We start from the raw sequence: 21,457 nt of genomic DNA, 5'->3' as shown, positions 1-21,457 counted from the left end.
CACCCGCTTCTAGCTTTAACGGAGGCGAGTTGGAGGACAGGCAACCAACCTACTCCCAGGAGACAGGATTCTCATTTAAATATTATAATGAGGTTGCGTGCCTCAGATTTAATCTCCATTTCAAATTTAACTCTGGTTGGCTGGGTTTCCCGGGCCTTTGGAAAACTGGCAGCTAAAGGGAGGCAAGGACTGCTGGATCCAGTAGGTAAGTGCCTTTCCACTCCTACACCTCCTGGCCTCACAAAAATTAACACTTTTTCTTAAATTTCAACTTCCCATTTCGGGCCTCGTCTGGCCTTGATCTGGTTTCTTGCTGGGTAGGCCAGGCAGGAAACCTACTGCCGTTTTCCGCTCAGGGAAAAATTGATGTCAGGGCCCAATGATGTCATTGGGACCCATATGCATATGCTCAAAAGGACACCACTGGCATTGAGCTGGTAACTGACCTGGAGGATTTTAAGTGTCTATTTACCTGGTCCTGCCTGTGAAATAAAGCAAGTTAACCATTCATAACTGCCTCATATCGCCACGTGTTTTTTCAGTCCGCAGTCAAAAATATTGGAGAAGTGCTTCTAAGGGCACATGCAAAGGACACGATATCCAGTTCAAATCACAGGGGTGCTGTATTGTTACACGTCTGGGTTATGCTCTTGGATAATTAGATATTAGACAGCAGGGGCACACTCCTGAATGCAAAATGCTTGGACCCCTTACTGGAGTGGCCAGTAACGCCAGACCTGACAGTATATCAAAGGCAGACCCAAAACTTGCAACACCCACCCCTTGCCTCCACATTTCTGAGCATTTTAAATGATTTTACCACAAAAAAGCATTGTTCAGCATATATAAAGCCCAGAGTCAACTTATGATTCCATTCATGTAGGAGGGTATTAGAGGTGCCAGTGTCGGACATGTAGTGTATGTACCCGTCTACCTTTAAGGGAACTATTGAATGTAACCGTTCACCTTTAAGAGAACTACTTTAGGTGTGGCACTATTTGTTTGGCTTCTGTATACCATAATACCGACGGTGACCACACCAGTATCTAAGTGTTGTGGCAGGATTGCTGGGGCAGATTCGCCCTGACCTTCGAATAGTAAAGACCTGTTTGTTTGTTGCTCCTGAAGTCTGTGTCGTTATTAACCGTACAACCCACAGACTTTACAGTGGCGACGAGTCCGATCGTACCCTGCGGCAAGACTACCAAAGCAACGAAGAGCGTCGAAGAGAGGCAACCGCCCTCGTCGTGCTGCTGAAAGAAAACACGAGGCTGCAGCAGGAGGAAGGAGGAAGACTTTAGCAATAAAAGCTTCCATCTGCAACAGGCACTGACTACCCTTCTACCACGGTGCGGAGTGAGCCGATCAGCTGGAAACAAGGCGGCCGCGGAGACTGTGAGTAGGGGAAGGTGTAGAGAATATCCGGAGGATAAGGGCTGTGCACTCGACCACGGTCGAGGGGGAACGGAGCCAGTCAGAAAGTCGGGTCCAACGGCGTCGTGAGACAGTCGGACCTCGATCGGCGGGAAAAGCCGGGCAGCGACTGCAGCCACGAAGCGCTGAGACTGGGAGTAGGCGCGGGAAGAGAAACCCAGCTGCAGCCGGGGAGGGAAACACCGGTCTGCGAGAGGGCTGGGAGGCGAACAGGAACCGTGCGGGTGGGAGAGAGAGACAGAGCCGAGCAAGGGGAGAGAGACTGCGCGAGAGCCAGTCCAGCGGCTGAGCTGTTCTCCACCAACGGGGTACCCAGAGCCGGTAGAACCGAACGTGCGGGAGAGGGAGAGACAGAGCCGAGCAAGGGGAGAGAGACTGTGCGAGAGCCAGTCCAGCGGCTGAACTGTTCTCCACCAACGGGGTACCCAGGGCCGGTAGAACTGAACGTGTGGGAGAGAGAGTGACAGAGCCGGGTACGGAGAGAGAGACTGCGCGAGAGCCAGTCCAGCGGCTGAACTGTCCTCCGTTAACGGGGTGTACCCAGCGCCGGTAGAGCCGTGCGGGCGGGAGGAAAAGACAGAGCCGAGTAAGGGGAGCTGTGCGAGAGCCAGCCCAGCGGCTGAACCTGTCCGCTGTGGGGAAAGCGTACCCCTTCCACCAGGAAGAAACACGGGAAGCCGCCATTAGGCGGAGGAGACGACAGAAGCGGGAAACCGCCATTGAAGTGGGCGGGGAGAGAAAGGAAGAGCGGGAAACCGCCATTTTTGCGGGAAAACCGCCATCTTAACTGACATACCGCCATTGAAGTGGGCGGGGAGAGAAGGAAAGAGCGGGAAACCGCCGATTTCGCGGGAAAACCGCCATCTTAGAAATAAACAAATAAATAAGAATACTTAAAGAAATACTGGTGCTGCTCCCAAGGGAAGAAAGATGCCTAAGCGAGGGACTATTAATGACTTTAATTCTGAAATAGAAGACTGGGCCACGTACGTGGAACGCATAGAGATCTATTGCGAAGCCAACAAAATAGAGGAAGACGACAAGGCGATAACATTGCTAAACTCGATGGGGGCAAAAACATACGGGCTCTTGAAGCATCTAATAGCACCAGATAAACCAACGGATCAGACCTTCGAAGAGATTGTGGCTGTGCTGAAGGACCACTTGAACCCCACACCGTTGATGCTGGCTGAACGATTCAAATTCTACGCAAGAACGCAGAGGAAAGACGAAAGCAATGCGGAGTACTTGGTCAAACTGCGTAGGCTAGCGAAATACTGCCAGTTCGGAGGGAATCTGACAGAAGCACTGCGGGACAAGTTCGTATGCGGATTGTCCAAAGAAGGGACGCAGAAGCGACTACTGGAAGAGAACGACCTCACACTGGACAGGGCTGTCCTTATAGCTGCATCGCACGAAGCCGCAGCGAAAGGAACGGCGGAAATGCAACTAAAGGCGGCGGCACTCGGGGTGGACCAAATTACTTCAAGCACAACAAAATGCTACCGTTGTGGGAAGACAACGCATGACCAGAATCAATGCTGGTTTAAGAACCAAGAGTGTAGGAAATGTGGCAAACTGGGTCACATCGCGAAGGTATGCCGGTCAGGGAAGAAGACCAACAATCAAAGGAAGCCACCACAAGAAAAGTACAACAAGGTACACAAGGTGGCTGAGAAGAGTTCAGACGAACAGAATTCAGACTCAGACCCAAACAACCAGGAGCTGGGTAGTCTGAGAATCCACAATGTGGGTAAAGAAACGGATCTACAAACCATCTGGGTCATACTAAAAATAGCTGGAGTCCAAGTAAGGATGGAGCTGGACACTGGATCAGCTCTATCAGTCATCAACCGAAGGGACTACCACCGGCTATTCTCTCACATACCTTTAAGAAATACCAAGTTCGTATTACAGACATACACGGGACATAACGTATACCCCATGGGGAAAATAAGAGTCAAGGTGAGAGATAGGGGTAAAGAACACCCAAGAATGAACTTGTACGTATTACCTGAAGGAGGACCACCACTTCTAGGATGGGAGTGGATTAAGAAAATAGATATGGAATGGCACTACCTAAAAGCCATAATGAGGGAGGACTCGGTGCAAGCTATCAGCTCAGATTGTGAAATGGATGACGATAAGACCAATTCAAATATGGAAGACAAGGCTAAAAGGGACTTGCCGACGATGGGGAAGGAAACGAAGACATGCAGAAGGACGTATGTTACCAAGAAGAATAAAGCTGCAGAGCAGAACTCCAGGTTGACAGAGAATTCTGAGCCTGTTCAAGCAAAGGATTCATCCACGACGGAAGAACACCGAGTTCGGACTCAAACTTATGTCAAAGTACGACAACAATTAGAACAGTTGAGTGACCGTCTCGTACAAGAGATGAAAAATATGGAAAAGTTCTGGGACACCGAATGGGAGAACCTGGAAAGACAACAGAGACAGCTAGCTCAAGCAGAGAGCGACCATAGAGCCATCGTGGCCAAATACCAATCACATTCCCCTGATGCTGTTCAGGAACTAGAATATTTACAGAACGAACCAAAGGAAGAGGAATCTTCAGGAAGCCAGGATTTTATCCCAGTTCATCTCTACGACTCATTGCAAGCAGAGTGTAACAAGTTGAAAGAACAGTATGAACAGGCCCAGACTACAATCCTGGAAGGGGTTAACTCGGCAACCTCCAAAAAGCTAGTTTTAGTGAAAGCATCTGAACAGCTAAAGGTTGAACATGAGCGAGAATTACAAAGGCTGCAGGAAATGTTTGATGAGCTCCAGGCCAAGACAGCCTCATCGGTAGAGATTCCATCCATCGATGAAAAATTAGAGGTGGAAGACATAGCAGAACATGAAATTCAAGATGTCCAAGAACTCATTAAATTATTGAAGGCAACCCAGGACAAATATGAGGCGGCAATGGCCGAGGTTCAACAACTTGAAGAACATATTCAACTAAGAATCCGGGCAGTGGAAGGAAAGGCAACTGGAAGGATCACAGAGACTGTAGGAATGGCCCCTGAACAGGAGTTAGAGAACATCAAGGCGCAACTTCTTCGAGCGCTTAAAACCAAAGTACCGGAGGAAAGGAAGGTGAAAACATTGGAGGGAAAGGTGGATGAAATGGAGAAGACTCTAATCCACAGTGTCCCCGTAGAAGAGTTAACGGCCAGCCAACTCTTACACACGCTGAGGGACAAGACTCCAAAATGGGAACACGAGTTTCAGGGTTCAAAGGGAAAGAATTCGGAGCTTCCAAAAGTCACGGAGATAGCTGAGGTGGCAACACAGCTTTTACAAGGATGCCAAAAGTATGCTGAATTGCGTCAAGGGGAACAGAAGGGGGTGGAAACAGATACTCCAGTAGAAGGATTAAATAGCCTGACAACGAAATCCCCGATGGAAGGGAAGGTATCGAACTCACAAATGAGGCCAGTAGTGAAGGAATGGCAGACATCCCCGGAAGAGCGGAATGAATATGAATGTTTGAAGAAGTCTTTTCAAGAAAGATGGTTAGGGAAGGAACCACCGTCGGCTAACGTCCAGATGGATATGAAGGAAGTAGAAGGGCCTCTCACTGGCCTAACTCAGGACGACCCCGAATATTACCATGACCTGTTGAGTGACACTGAATGTTACGAGGATCTGGTCTGCTCAGTTTGTGATGAAAACTCCCAAAGTGCTGAAATCCGGATGAAGCACTTAAGGTCTAAGGAACATAGAGAGTTGGTGGCGCTACAGCTGGCAGCCGAGAAAGGAGCTCCGAGAGTGTCAAAAAGGCAGAAAAGAAAAAGAAGAAGCAGAAGATAATAACTGTCTAAAATATTAGCACTTCTACCATCTCAGGCGGGACACTACGAAAGGAACTAAATTAGTTGAAAAACTGGAAAATATCAAGACAGCCAGTTGGTTGTAAAAGTCCGCACTGCTGGTTCAACAGGACGAAAGTTCAAGCTGTTACGTCAAGAAAAAGGCTATGGAGGAGTCACGCTAGCCATGTGAACCGGCTACACCAAAGAGATGTTGTTTGGAACGAGTCAAGATCAGAGGCTGAATCTATGAACTGTTTCCGCAGCGACTGAACCTGTGAACTGTTCCCACCAAGATTATGTCTGTAAATTGTTTTATATGACATTGACTCCACCGAGATTATATCTGTAATTTGTTTTATAGGAAGTTGAAGATATGTATGTTTAACGGGGACTCTGTAAGTAATAAGCTAAAAAGGGAGGATTGTAGTGTATGTACCCGTCTACCTTTAAGGGAACTATTGAATGTAACCGTTCACCTTTAAGAGAACTACTTTAGGTGTGGCACTATTTGTTTGGCTTCTGTATACTGTAATACCGATAGTGACCACACCAGTATATAAGTGTTGTGGCAGGATTGCTGGGGCAGATTCGCCCTGACCTTCGAATAGTAAAGACCTGTTTGTTTGTTACTCCTGAAGTCTGTGTCGTTATTAACCGTACAACCCACAGACTTTACAGGACAGAATTCACTGTTGGCTGGTGTAGCAGGGGCACCTTACTCACTGAAACTTAAAGGTCTCTACCTAGACCGAACAAGCGAGCCATTTAAAAAAAAAGGGTGAAATTATTATTGAGTAACCCAGGTGTATGGACAAGGTAAAAGGGTTGGGGAGAAGATGAAATGATGAGGAAGGAGTGGGTGGATGCTGTTAAACATACCTGACCAAAACTAAAGTGTAAGTCCCAAACCCTGCATTATATACTTCACACAGCTTACTACAAAGTGTATGTGTAGATTTGATGGAAGGAGTGCAGAGGTGCCACATGGACATTTATCTTGTTGTGGCAAACAGCATTCTACATTTTTAAGATCAAGACAATCAGCTAGGGCAGCTGCCAGCTGTGAAGGGAACTAGCCTGAAGGTTAGTAATTTGCAGCACAGATTGGCGTTTTTTAAAAAACGTATCTGTTAATAGTACCACCTGGCACTGAATGGCACCAGACCTGCATCTACACAGCTCTTGACTGCTGCTATACTGGTTCCTGCCACGACTGAGGGAGTTCCATGCTCCAGAGTCAACCCTCGTAGGAATGCTTCAGATCTCTTCAGTGTGCTCCTTCTTTTGTGTCTTGCGATGGAGCTGGCTTCAATGGGCTAAATTCTTCACATATTACATGCTATCCCTCAACATCCTTCCACCAGCAGAGCGGCCATTAAATTTCAGACAAGGTTCTCTAAATTCCACAAATTAAATAATGTTGGGACTACCTACTAGCTATTGCCATTTGTCTATATTGAGCCTTCCTTTTCTTTTTTTTCTTGGGAATTCAGGGTCCAAATCCATTGATTTCTTCTGCATCTCCACCCCTTCAGTATAATGGGGGAAAAATTCAGTATCGCCCCGTTTGGGGCGCCATTATTGGCCGTGCGCAAAGTTTAGCGCCTGGCACTAATTATCGCCTCCGACGGCAAACTTGGCTTTTATCGCCCCTGGAGGTGATTGGAGCGCTAAATCAGGTGCTTCACACCTGTCTTAAGGCGCAAAGGCCGAGGAGCGAGGCGCTACCTCAGAGTGCTGGCGAAGCTCATGTGATGTCAGTCAGCAATGGAACACAGACACACTGGCGCCGGCCAGTTCTTAAAGGGGAGTTCTGAAGAAAGGTCATCAACCTGAAACGTTAACTCTGTTTCTCTCTTCACAGATGCTGCTTCACCTGCTGTGTTTCTCCAGCATTTTCTGTTTTTGTCTTAAAGGGGAGGGTTGATCTTGCTCTCCATCCACATCCTGCTCATTGCAGCCTTGAATCTCGGCCTGGAGAGACCTGTACATCAAATCTGCTGGAAAGAACAATGGAGAGACCCAGAGAAAGAGCTCAGAGTGCAGCCCCCACAGTCTCTTTTAAATCAATATAAGGAAGGGCAAATCAAAATGAACCTGCAAAGTGCTGCTCAGTACCCAAAACTCCTTCACACAGCAGTGAATCTCTCCAGAAGTCTCTCTCTCTCTCTCTCTCTCTCTCTCAGACTGCATGGTGTAAAAATGTCACCAACAAAAAAAGGCAGGAAGCGGTCGCCTTTAAATAGTGCACCCCAGTCCATTCCTGACTGCAAAACGCTCCCCTCAACCTGTCGTTGCTAGCGGCAGGTGGTAAGGCAGAGGGCGCCACTCAATGTCCGGTCCGGGGCGCTACCGGGGCATTGCGCACTCGACTGATGTCACGATCTGTCGGCGCAGGAGATCGTGGTGGTAGTGTTTAGCGCCACCACAAAATGTCTAGTTAATTTCGCGGCGGTGCAAACATTGCTGCGCCCGGGCGCTAGTTGCTTTGCGCCCGAATATGCCCTCTTAAGGCGCTAACGGGAGGTGCAATCCAACTTAATTTTTCCCCCAATGTGTACAGGCTCACCCTACTTAAGACCTTCTATATTATTAAAATGAAACAAAACATTTTAAAATGGGATAATTCAGCTGGTGTGTCTGGGTGTTTGGTTGGTGATGACAGAACTCAATACATTCTTATGGCCATAATAATGCGCTATGGGGCCTGAATGATCCAACTTTGCTGGTGAACAGAGAGGAGCGACAGCCTGGACAGTAGGTGCAGAGCAGTGGCAGCCCAGAATGGACTGAACGCTGTCAGCCAAAGAGGACTGGCAGCCAATAATGGGACAACCGGCAAAGGAGTGGGGTGGGGGGGTGTGGGGGCAGGGGGGTGGGGGTGGCAGGGAAGTGTAACAGTAATCCAGAATGAGCTGACTGCCAGGACCAGAGAGAAGTGGTGGCCCTGAATGGGTCAACTCCTTGGACCAGGGAGGAGCATCAGTCCCGGCGAGACCAACAAGAGAGACTAGTGAATGACCAGAATGAGCCAGCAAAAAAATGAAAACCACAGGTTTAAGGAATGGGCAAGAGGGTAGAAACTGAGCAAGCCGCAGCAGTTACGGCAATCATCCAAGAGCGAGAGGCACAGCGGGTCCCCCAAGTGGGCCTTGGGAGCAGCACCACACAGCTGAAAGAGCTACAGGGAGAGCAAACCCAAGAGGAAAGTTATATGTTACAATTAAAACATATACAACTTTAAAATTCAGTTCAAAATTAACCCAAGGAGAAAAATTGTTTGGCAGAGAAATTAAGATGGCAGCCGAGCTTGGACAGAAATATCACAAACTCCACACGAACCCAATAGCCAAGCAATGCAATTGCAACATGACAAGTTTATTTGGGAAAAACCAATGAAAAATATGGATACAGGAATGGTAAAACGCTGATGCAGAAAGTATGACAAAAACGTGACGAGAGGAAGTTGGGTTGTGCAGACAGGAAGTGCATGGAGATGTTAGAGTTTTACTAAGATATAGATAGAGGCCAATCATTTCTAGTTTCCATAGAATAATGGACAGATTTGTAGGCTGGAATTTTGCCGGCGCTCAGAGGGCGGGTTGGGAGGCGGGTCCACTGTCAAAATAGCAAAGATTGAGAGCAAGTAGGAAACCCGCTGTCAACCCGCCTCCACACGAATCTCCCAGGTGTCGGGTCTGTCAGCGGAGAACTGACTCGACACCAAGCGGCGGGTGATACAATTGAGCTCATTAAATGGCTTGTTAAGAGCCAATTTAATACTATTTTGAGGCTTCCTTCCAATTTTACGTTCTCCCCCATGGGTCACCCGTTGCTCGGGGAACAGGCCAGCTCAACCTGGCGTGATTTGCGTCTGCTCTGATGTTTCTGATAAGCTGACAGCTGCAGAAGTGGTATCAAAGATGTCATGTTGCAGATGGTCAGTTTCAGAGTGCAGAAACTGTTGGTTACTGCATTTGGAAGATATAGAGATTTCTTTAGCTTGCAAGTGTTTAGAGGCAACTGTATGTTCTGTGCCACCTCATTGGAGCAACCTCTCTCACCATTGATAGATTGCTTCTGACATTTCACCTGCAGCTGCCATCTATTGCAGCAACATCAGAGCCAATGAAACAATCAGACCTTGGTCCTCCAAATCCTTCCACGATCAGCCCCAACACCAACATCACCAGGCACACCAACATCACCAAGCTTCTCCGCCATCACCTGATGCTGCACAGGACACAGGGCATCAGCGCCTGACAACATTGCTGCCCAGGAGGCCAGCGATGGCATCACCATGGCCAGATTTACTTCACTTGAGGCTGTAAACCCTGGCTGCCACATGATGTGCCAGGTTGACACCATCCCACACCAGCACCTTGAAGCTTCCCTGTAATGTCCAAGCCATTCCATGCTCACACATCACTATAGCGGGAGGGGGGGAGGGGGGCGAGAGGTCTGACGTTATGCCTGAACATTCACTGGAACTCAGTAAGACACTTCTCAAGGTGCGCTCAGATCTGTCCAATAAGGGGCAGTGTTGGAAAAATAGATTTCACTGTATGACAACACATTACCAGAAACTTTACATGGACATTGGTTAAACCTCTCAAGTGCGATGTTGTTAGTTGGCATGCTTGCAGTGGGATGAGGGTGAGTGTGAGGGGTGGCTAGTGAGATGGAGAAGTGATAAAGTAGATAGAGAGGGTTAGGTGGAGGTGTATGGTAAGTTGGTGTGAGTAAGGATGTGCAGGAGAAGGATATGGAAGGCAGCGTGATGGGGATGTGTTGAGTGGCACAGCAGGATGAGGTTGAGTGTGGCTTTGCAGTAACATTTCATGATCCACTGAAATCATTGAAAGGTTGGCGCCACTGCAGTCAGGGATCCCTGACGACATCCCTGCTTTTGCCCTCCTGTGCCATGTGCAACCAGGCTGCAGTGGTGTCCTGGGGAGATCTCTGCCACCCTTGGAAGGGAAATGAACCTCCCTGCTTGCTCTGACTCTCTGCATAAGCATATGGAGGGAGTCATTGGAGAGCCTGGGTGCAAGCATCCACCTTTGTGCAGTGCTTGTCAGTGTTTGCAGCACCTCGATGCTGTCAAATGCTGACAGAACAACTGTCAAACTCCATGTGGGCGTGGTCCCTTTAAGGAAACCAGCTGATAACACGTCATCAAATGACACCATCAGACCTGCTTCCTGTTAATTGGCCGGGAAGCTTGCAGGGTGGGCTTAACAAGCCCAATCAAGGGAAAATCCCTTTGACAGAGCAGCTGCAGCCAGGATCGTGACTGGAACCCGGAAAGCAGCTCTCCCACCACCATCCCGACACCAATGATAAAATTGCTGCCGTAGTGTTTAATTCTTAAAGCACTGGTAAAAATTCCAGAATACCGTATAATAAAAATGGAATTTGATTTATTTGGTCACTGCAAATCAGTGGCCCTGGTGTAATGCCATATATGGCATCAACATCCCTATTTCCACAGCGTGCGGTCACCATGGAGATCTGCTAATTCCTGTAAGCACCACGCTTACTTGTCATATTACCTGGCATATTTTAGCCATCAGATATTACAGTTTAACATATCCTCTGTCTCAGCATGAACAGTGCCTCAGAAGAGCTGCTATATTCATTTGATCAAGCATTTAGTTAAATAGGATTAATTGTAATCAGTATTTAAATGAGTCAAATCATTACATAAGTACAGTCAAAGGCCTTTTATCCCATTGAATTTCTGAATTTTCATTGTCTTGTAAATTTATGTATTTCCTTGCAAGATCCATTTGCAAAGAATGTGCAGTGGCAGTTCTAATGCCTTGAGGCAATGAACTAATGTTACTCAAGGTTGCTTTCTTTGAAAAGCCATGAGTTGAACACATAGAATTCTCATTATTGTCAATTCAATTTTTTCCAACCAAACAACATGACAATAAGCGTGAAGTGACAGCAATCCAATAGGATGTCACTACCTCAGAGAAACGTTCAAGATAGACCATTTTTGCAATAAAATCTCTATAATACAAAGCAGTCACTTTATTTTGCATTGACTGCCACTTCAGTTTTCTTGCAATTTTTGATTACGTTGCAGATTTAAAGGCAGGCACAAAGCCTCAGTTTTGAGCGTTGTGACAAGAGAATGATCAAGCTTATATACCTTCAGGAACATTTTATATAGGGAAGTGACAATAGATGTAGACCGGCAATAAAAAACCTGACATTATCAGCTAAGAAAGGGAATGAGGATATGTGGCGAAAATGAATCATTAGGGAAAACTGACACTAAACATTAAGTATAAAAAAGACAACCATAAGTATTTTGCACTTTACTAAGCAGTTTGTCATGTTGCTGTATTCTTGCACTATTCCAAAATGTCAGTGTCGATTAGGTCACATCATTTAGGATATGTTCCTACACGATAGACTGAGAATATCTTTTATGAATGGACTAGTATTATATTTGGACTACTGAGGATTGTAACATTTTGAGATTTTTACCCATTTGGCCTGGAAGGGCTTTCATTTATGTTGTGATGTTACTGAGAAGTTAAACCCCAATTTTAACTCTTGGCATGTTTGGGGCAGGAATCCCTTGCAAAAAGTTCAGTGTAAGGCCCAGGCTATTTTAACCCCTGGCTTCATTTGAATAGTCTTGATCGGCATCCCATCTAAAATGGAGCGGGATGGGGGATGTTGAGGGATAGATTAGCGTCATGGCCGGTGGATGGGAGCAGGAATTGTGCTGGGAGCCAGATGCCATCGGAGACCCGAGGGAATGGCCCTCGGCTAAGTTAATGCTGGGAGGGCTTTCTCCAAGGAACTGATGGCGCCAGGCGATAAAGGCAAGGCTGAGGCTGGGGAGGCCCGAGGACTCCTTGTGGGGCCCAAGGGAGCACTCCTGCTCCTCCTGACCCACAAGGGTTACTTACAAAAATTGAAAATAGAAACTTAGAAGTGGTAATCAGGAGAGGCAAAAGACAACTCAGTGGTATAGCCATGAAAGTGTTGAGATCTACATGCAGCATGAAGACAAGGAAGAATCAATTTGGTAGACACTCCCAACCCCCAGGACAATAGACAGGCCATTACACGTTCGGAACCATACAGGGATGATGCCAAAGGACTGGAGGATTGCAAATGTTACACCAATGTTCAATAAAGGGATGAAGGGTAAGCCTGGCAATTACAGGCCAGTCAGTTTAACATCGGTGGTGGGGAAGCTTTTAGAAACAATAATCCAGGAGAAAATTAGAAGCCAGTTAGACAAGCATTGACTAATAAAGGAGAGCAGGCACAAATTTGTTAAGGGCAAATCATGTTTGACTAGATTGATTGAGCTTTTTGATGAGGTTATAGAGAGGGTGGTTGAGTGCAGTGCAGTTGATGTTGTGTATATGGGGGAAAAATTTGGGTCGCGCCCCCTTTGGGGCACTAACTTCGCCGGGGGGGCTACTTTTAGCGCCCTGAAAAAATTAGCAGCCCCGCGGCCGAACTTCACTGGTAGCGCCCCAAGAGGGAGGCGGGGTGCTACTGGAAGCGCACCGTCTCCCTCTTGGGGCGCTGCGAGTGAATATCGCAGCGCTATGTGCCGCAGCGCCACGCTCTCCGGCATGTCGTACAACAGTACTGCAGACCTTCCTCCCCTTATTAAAGGGGAGGGGCCTAGCACAGCGCGACCCGGTGCCCAGCTGCGCCACCAGGGATCGGCATGCCAGCAAAAGAGCCCGGCACTCAAGAGAAGCACTCCGCGGGGGGGGGGGGCGGCTGCTCAGGAGGCCGGGGACGGCTATGGGGGCAGGTGCTGACAGGCGGCCAGCAACAAAAACTGCCGCCCGGCACCTCCCCTTTAATTTGCACCGCCCTGGCTGCAGGTAGGCCCCGCTGACCCTGTCGGATATAGCGTCCGGCGGTGAATCAGGGGGCGCTACCGAAGATCGCGGCCGGGGTGCTGCACACGGCGATGATGTCATTGCCGGCGGTGCAGTGCCACGGGGTGCTAACGGTTACTGCTGTCGCTAACCTTCTGCTGAATTTCACGGGAGGTGTTGGCAGCTTCGCGCCCGGGTGCTAGTTGTTTTGCGCCCCGTTAGCGCCCTCTTAGGGCACTAATGGGAGGCGCAAAGCAACTGAATTTTTAGGCCATGGACTTTTAAAATGTGTTTGATAAAGGAATAGAAAATAGAGGGTTGTGGTGATTGGATGTTTTTCGGATTGGAGGAGGCAGGACAAATTAACAAAGCAGTTAATAAAGCATGATTGATTCCATTTCTTTGACTCTTTTCAATCTCTGTGGCATCCTTACCCTATGGGCAATGGCTCAATGCCTAGATTTCTCAAAAAAAAAGCTAAAAGCCACATTTTATTTGCCATAGAATCTGCTTTTGGTCATCTGAGACACAGTGAAGTGCTGTTTCATAGCTCTTTCACTTAATAGCTAACTGAACGGGAAAGCACTCCTGAAATTAGGATTTATTTATGATGAAGGTCTGTGGATTAATCAGCTGAGCCACGAATTTCAGCAGGAGTCCAGTGGAACCTACCCGAAAAAGGTGGAGACCCGATTATGCTGGGTCCTGACCAACCCCAGATGTTCCTGTAAGACTTAACATCCGCCTGCCTCTTACAAGACCAATGATGCCAAGGGGCAGAGCTGGGGGGGGGAATGCCTACACTACGAACTCCTAATTTCCTCGCTCAGAAGGAAGCCAGCGTCTTACTGGAGGCTGTTACACCAGATGGTGCAAGTCGACCCCAAGGGAAGTGACCTGGCTGGAACCCCAAAGAAATATCAATTCTTAAAATTTGGATCAGCCTCCTTATATTAAGGGCTGAGGGGGATATAAATGGGGTATCGGAGGGCAGGTTATCCGACCTCAAATTCCGATAGGATCAACACCGGAGATCAGTGGCAGATCTGATCCTGGAATAACTGCCGGGGATTTTGAGGCCCTGGATGGATACTCCATATAAATCATGAAAATCATTACAGCTTCTTGCTGCTGTAACGTTTCACAGTTTAAACACATTGGGCTAAAAAATCGGTTGCGTAGCGCCCGTTGTTTGGGCGCTACGGGTGCGGTTTTGAGTCAAAAATGGCATCTGAGCAGTGCACGCATACTTCTGGTGTGGACCACGCTGGATGCCATTTTGGTGAGTGCGGTTAGCGTCGGTGAAGTGAGCGTCTGCCAGAAGTATGCAGAGTAATCAGATCTTGACGCCAATCAAGTCCCACTCCAGAGTCTTGAGCACATAAATCTCGGCTTACTCTCCAGTGCAGTGCTGAGGGAACGTTGCACTGTCGAACGTGCCGTCTTTCGGATGAGACAGTAAACCGAGGTCTCATCTGCTCTCTCAGGTGGACGTAAAAGATCCTATGGCACTATTTCAAAGACGAGCAGGGGAGGTATCTCCGGTGTCCTGGCCAATATTTATCCCTCAATCAACATCACTAAAACAGATTATCTGGTCATTAGCACATTGCTGTTTGTGGGAGCTTAAAATTGTGAAAAAATTGGCTGCTTCATTTTCTACATTACAACAGTGACTACGCTTCAAAAAGTACTTAATTGGCTATAAAGCGCTTTGGGACGTCCTGGTGGTCACGAAAGATGTTATAGAAATGCAAGTCTTTCTTCTCTTTGATTTCTACTAGCTGTTGCTGAGTGGGTAGAAGTTTTTGGTGCTTTCTACACTTCTTTAAAGTTACCTAAAGTTTACAAGGAGTGGTGTGGAACATGCTCAAGGACTTGGTACTGATTGCAAGGGGTCTGCTCAGACCAGTTGCTCCCAGACCTGGGTGCAGTAGTTTGTATGCCCCTTGGCCTGCAGCATGACAGAGAGAATGAGCAGAGGCGACAGAGAGCAGGACAAGCTGTTAAAAGAGGCAGGAGGAGGAGGAGGAGAAGGGCTCTCAGCAGGAGGCCAGAGCCACCCAGGGTCTTTAGGATGCAATTCTCCGACCTCAAATTCAGCAACAAACAGTGTGTGCGACATCTCCGCTTTACTAAGGAGGAGCTCACTGAAATCTGCCACCAGGGCGAGGATGGTATTGTCAGTGGCTGTAAGGGTGACCGTGGCCTTGAACTTCTTCACATTGGGCTCCTTCCAGGAGCAGACGACATCTATGTAACATCTCCCAGTTCACCATGCACTCCTATATAAGGAAGGTGAGTGAGGCTCTGTAGGCAAAGAGAGCTGAATACATTTCATTCTCTCTTGTCAGAGAGAAGCAGGCGGAGCGAGCACATGGCTTCGCTATGATAGCAGACTTCCCTATGGTGCAGGGTGCCATTGACTGCACGCACGTCGCTCTGCGGGTGCCGCATCTAAATTCAGAGATGTACTGCAACCGGAAGTGATACCACTCCCTCAATGTCCAGCTGGTGTGCGACCATATTCAGCGCATCATGCTGGTCAATGCTCAGTATCCTGGCAGCAGTCATGTTGCCTTCATTTGGTGACAGTACACTGAAACATCCGCATTTGAGCCACCACAACAAACCAGAGGGAGGCTACTGGGTGACAAGGGCTATCCGCTGACCGCCTGGCTCACGACTCCGCTGTGCAACCCACTCACACGCAGGCAGCATGCTTACAATGAAAGCCATGCTGCCACATGGAATTGGACATAGCAGACCATCGGCAGCCTTAAACAATGCTTCCGCTGCCTAGACCACTCTGGAGGAGCCCTGCAGTACTTGTCAGAGCATGTCTCAGGATTCGTTGTGGTCTGCTGCATGCTCCACAACCAAGGAGAAGGAAGAGGAGGAGGCAGAGGAGGAGGACGAGGAGGAGGAGGAAATGGACGAGGAGGAGAAGAAAATGGAAGAGGAGAGGAGGAAGGGAGGAGGCAACGCAAACAGCACCTTTCTGCCAGGGCACACCGTGATCAACTCATCCAATTGTAGTACCAGTGAAGGCAACCCCAATTCCCCATTCAACAATAGTCCCACACTTTACCTTCCCTCTGTTACTGACCATCACAGTGTCCTCTTGGCCACACGCGACAAAAAAATCCACCAAAAAACAAACATTCTAAACTAATTTTATGAATCAAACTATTACTATATTTCATTCAAGAGTCAACTAATCACATTTGTGCATTCTCTTGTGCCTGTCTTCCGTATGCCTTTGCCTGTCCTAATGTTCCTATGCAGTGCTACCCCAATGGCTGCAGCATAGCTGGTGCATAGCTGCTGACTTTTAGTGGAGGAGACTGCAGATGGCCTTGTAGGATGACCTCGAGCAGCTCTGGGACTAGTAGGCCCGGCTTCAGACAGCACCACCTCGGCATGGGCGACAACAGTCTGCGCTGGCTGGCTGGCTGACAGGCAACAGCAAGGGCACCGGTGGAGTTGCAGTGGTGGGAAAATGAATGCTGTCATCCTGAGAGAGGACAGCAGGTTCATCCTCCACGGAGCCACTGCTACTCCCCGGGGCGGCGGCTCATGTACTCTGTTGGAGGACAGATTGCTGGACTGCTGTGACCATCAAGCCCCTTTCAACACTGCTAACTGCAGCCATGATGGCAGCAGTCTTTGCTTGCGTGGCAGCAAGCTGAGCTTGCATAACTTCAGTCTGAGCTTCTATTGCAGCACAAGAATGTTGGGTGGCTTCTGTTTGTGTTGCAATGGAAGTGGACACATTGGCTATTAGACGCTGTGTGATGGTTGGATCCATAAGTGCATAAATGGATCTGCCCATCCATTCCAGCTAGAAGGAATGGGCTCCAAGCTCTGCGCAAAGCCCTGTGCAAGGTTAGAGCTGGACTCCTCTATGCCCCTTGATATTGCACTCAGGCTTTCTGGTAGTCCTACCAATGCACCAAGCATTTTGTTGTGCATACCCATCAGCTTTGTTTTGTAGGCGGCCCCATCGAAGTCCTTATCCGAGTCCTGTGCGGCAGAACTCATGTGCGACCTCACCCTCCGGGGAGCTGGCGCCTTTGCTACCCTTTCCCCCGGCACTGGCTGCAGCCCACTCATGCCCGGTGACTCATCACATGCAGATCCCGCCTCTAAGCTACCCTCTAAAGTCCGCGCAGTGCCAATATCTGAGCTGGTGGTTGTGAGGGTCAGATCAAGTGATGGTGTTTCTTCTTCATCATCACACTCCTCTTCCACCACTGCCTGGCCAGGTTGGATTTCTTGGGTGTCTGAAATGAGAAAGGCACAAGGGTAGGGTTGTGGTGAACTGGAGGGGGGAAGCAAGAGGTGCATGCTTACACTATCTGCAGCTTGTAAGTCAGAAGAGATTGTCAGAAGCCAGAAGAGGGGGAAGTGGGATGTGAGAAGGAGGATTAGGTATGAGCATACCGTGATGTACAATGGTTTCAGCACCGCCGCTGGCCATGGCCTCAGTCACAGCCACTCCAATTATGCCGAGCACCATCTCCTTGAGTGGGGTCAGGATATGGAGGCGCGCCTGTCCCCCTCGGGTTAGCTGCCACTGCCTATGGTTGTGTGCTTCCTTGTCCTGCAATAGAGAGAGAAGTGTGTCAGTGAGTGTGGTTCAATGTGTTTGGCTGATGTGGCATTCATGGTTGAATAGCTGGCAGCATGTGCAAGCTGTGAGATGTGGGTGTGAGGTTTACAGTAGCGGTAAGTGTGTGAGAGTGAGATGGAGCATATGAATGTGAGGTATGAGTCGTGATTGATAGAGATTGTTGCTCGGTGAATGATGGGGGTGTGGTGAATTGAGCAGTGTGTGAGGTTAGTGGTGCAGTTTCTGGGATATGACATTTGAAGATGCATTTACTGACCTTGAACACTTGGCAACTTCCTCCGGCACTGTATCCATGTCCTCGGGGTAACACTGTTGGCATTGACCTCCATGGCTATCTGCTTCCACTTCCTTCACAATGTCTGACTGGAGGGCCTCCTGGCCCCCTGTGGAATCAGGACCTCTCTCCTTCTCTCCACCACCAGTGCTACGTCTAAGAACCTTGGGGCCCTCTCTCTGGCCTGTTGTTGCTGTTGTAGAAGCTTCAAGAATTGTGCCATCTTACATGTAGACAATGACAGCTAACAGAGCCCGATTTCCACTTAAGTTTCATTCTAGTAGCCAACAGTTTCTGCTTTCAGGAGTAGTGCCGATCAAAATATGTGTAAAACTCCCTTAAGAAAGAAAGAAGGAAAGAAGGAAAGGAAGAAAGACTTGCATTTCTATAGCGCCTTTCACAACCTCAGGACCTCATGACCAAAGCGCTTTACAGCCAATGAAATACTTTTGAAGTGTAGTCACTGTTGTAAGATAGGAAACGCAGCAGCCAATTTGCACACAGCAAGCTCCCACAAACAGCAATGTGATAATGACCAGATAAACCTGTTCTTTAGTAATGTTGATTGAGGGATAAGTATTGGCCAGGACACCGGGGATAACTCCCCTGCTCTTCTTCGAAATAGTGCCATGGGATCTTTTACCTCCACCCGAGAGCAGACGGGGCCTCGGTTTAACGTCTCATCCGAAAGACGGCACCGCTGACAGTGCAGCACTCCCTCAGCACTGCACTGGAGTGTCAGCCCAGATTTTTGTGCTCGAGTCTCTGGAGTGGGACTTAAGCACACAACCTTTTGTATCAGAGGCGAGAGTGTTACCCACTGAGCCACAGCTACCTCAAGGTCAGCCTCAGAAAAGCACCTTCTCTGAGACAGTGTGAATGTTTTAAATTTCCCATACCATGCGTCTGGTGTCCTCTCGAAGGCTACCATCTCTTGCCAATTCATGTTGAATTGTTCAGTCTCGTGTTGAGGGCCCAGGCCCACTTAAAAACAGGTTAAAAACGACGAAGCGTCATCAGCCTGAAATGTTAACTCTGTTTCTCTCTCCACAGATGCTGCCTGACCGGTTGAGTATTCCAAGCATTCTCTGTTTTTATTTCAGATTTCCAGCATCCGCGGTATTTTGCTTTTGAAAATGCCCAAACTCATTTCAAGTATGACCCTTATAGCCATGAAAACGCATTTCATCATGTCATTCAAATTAAGGTCCCACACACCGTTCCATTCCACTGCGCCACCCAGTCCAAAAACATTCATACTAGACATTTGAACCATTCAATGCAAGAACTAGTAAACCAGATGAACAATCAACAATTTCATTTGTCAGTTTCTTTGCTCAAAGAGAGGTCAGCTTGTGCCGCCAGTGTAGTATTCTGATTAATTGACAACAATGGCTTGTGATTACTTATAAATATTTTATCCATGAAGGTTAAGGTTTATTAAACCTTTGCTTAGTATTTACCAATTTTCTTTTGCCTTCCCTCAGTCGTTCGACTGCTACATGAACTGCTGCTGCCTTCTCACCCCCATGCCAGCATTAAAGCTCAGATGTATGTATTCTGATTAGTGCGAAACTGAATTGCCATTTCTAAATCAACAACACCTGGAAATAGCATTGAGCTGGGTACCAAAAAATAGAAAGCTGTCACTCTAAAAACACCACTAAAACAGATTATCTGGTCATTATCTCATTGCTGTTTGTGGGAGCTTGCTGTGCGCAAATTGGCTGCCGCATCTCCCTGCATTACAACAGCGACTACACTTCAAAAGTACTTCCTTGGTTGTAAAGCGCTTTGGGACATTGTATGGTCGTGAAATGCGTTATAGAAATTTAAGTTCTTTCTTTCCTTGCAGTTACTTTACTGGCTGACTGAGTTACGTTTACATGGTGCAGGTTGTTGTTAAGCCAACTTTTGTTTCAGTTTTCCGGACTAAAATCCTTTAAAAAAAAATCTCCAAAATCTCCGTGTCCTTCTTGTAGGCATCTTAGGGGGTGTTTTTAGTGGCAGCGGTAATTGACATAAGAGGAAGAAACAAGCCGTTTTCTTTCGCTGCACTACTCCGTTTTCTTCTCTGAAAAGAGCAAATGAAATTGGTACATAAGAACATAAGAACATAAGAAATAGGAGCAGGATTAGGCCAATCGGCCCCTCGAGCCTGCTCCGCCATTCAATAAGATCATGGCTGATCTGATCCTAACCGCCAATCCACTATCATAGAACCATCTCCTGAATCTAACAGAATTAGACACATGAAATAGGAGCAGGATCAGGCTACACGGCCCCTGGGCCCGCTCCGCTACCCACAGGGCCATGACCGATCCGAACCTAGACTCATGTCCAAATTCCTGCCCGCTCCCCATAACCCTTAATTCCGTTTACTTCTAGGAAACTGTCTATTTCTGTTTTAAATTTATGTAATGATGTAGCTTCTACAGCTTTTTGGGGCAGCATATTCCATGGACCTACCACCCTCTGAGTGAAGTAGTTCCTCCTCATCTCAGTTTTGAAAGAGCAGCCCCTTATTCTAAGACTATGCCCCCTAGTTCTAGTTTCACCCATCATCGGGAACATCCTCCCCGCATCCACCCGATTCAACCCCTTCACAATCTTATATGTTTCAATAAGATCGCCTCTCATTCTTCTGAACTCCAATGAGTAGAGTCCCAATCTACTCAACCTCTCCTCATATGTCCATCCCCTCATCCCCGGGATTAACCGAGTGAACCTTCTTTGTACTGGCTCGAGAGCAAGTATGTTCTTTCTTAAGTATGGACACCAAAACTGTACGCAGTATTCCAGGTGCGGTCTCACCAATACCTTGTACAACTGAAGCAATACCTCCCTATTATTATATTCTATCCCCCTAGCAATGAAAGCCAACATTCCATTGGCCTTCTTAATCACTTGCTGCACCTGCATACTAACCTTTTGAGTTTCGTGCACCAGGACACCCAGATCCCTTTGTACTTCAGTACTTTCCAGTTTCTTGCCATTAAGATAATAACTTGCTCTATGATTTTTCCTGCCAAAGTGCATAACCTCACACTTTCCAGTATTGTATTCCATCTGGCAAATCTCTGCCCACTTACTTAGCCTGCCTATGTCCCCTTGCAGGTTTTTTATGTCCTCCTCACTCACTACTTTCCCTCCCATCTTAGTATCATCTGCAAACTTTGATATGTTACACTCGGTCCCCTCCTCCAAATCGTTAATATAGATTGTAAAGAGTTGGGGACCCAGCACTGACCCCTGCGGAACACCACTAGTTACTGATTGCCAGTCTGAGAATGAACCATTTATCCCAACTCTCTGCCTTCTGTTAGATAGCCAATCCTCTATCCATGCCAGAATATTACCCCCAATCCCGTGATTTTTTATCTTAAGCAATAATCTTTTGTGTGGCACCCTGTCA

The sequence above is a fragment of the Somniosus microcephalus genome, chromosome 2 (genome assembly GCF_052327205.1).
Source record: "Somniosus microcephalus isolate GS21.2 chromosome 2, FLI_Smic_1.0, whole genome shotgun sequence".
Classification (NCBI taxonomy): Eukaryota; Metazoa; Chordata; class Chondrichthyes; order Squaliformes; family Somniosidae; genus Somniosus; species Somniosus microcephalus.
The sequence above is the reverse complement of the archived record's forward strand: the minus strand, read 5'-3'. Positions refer to the sequence as shown.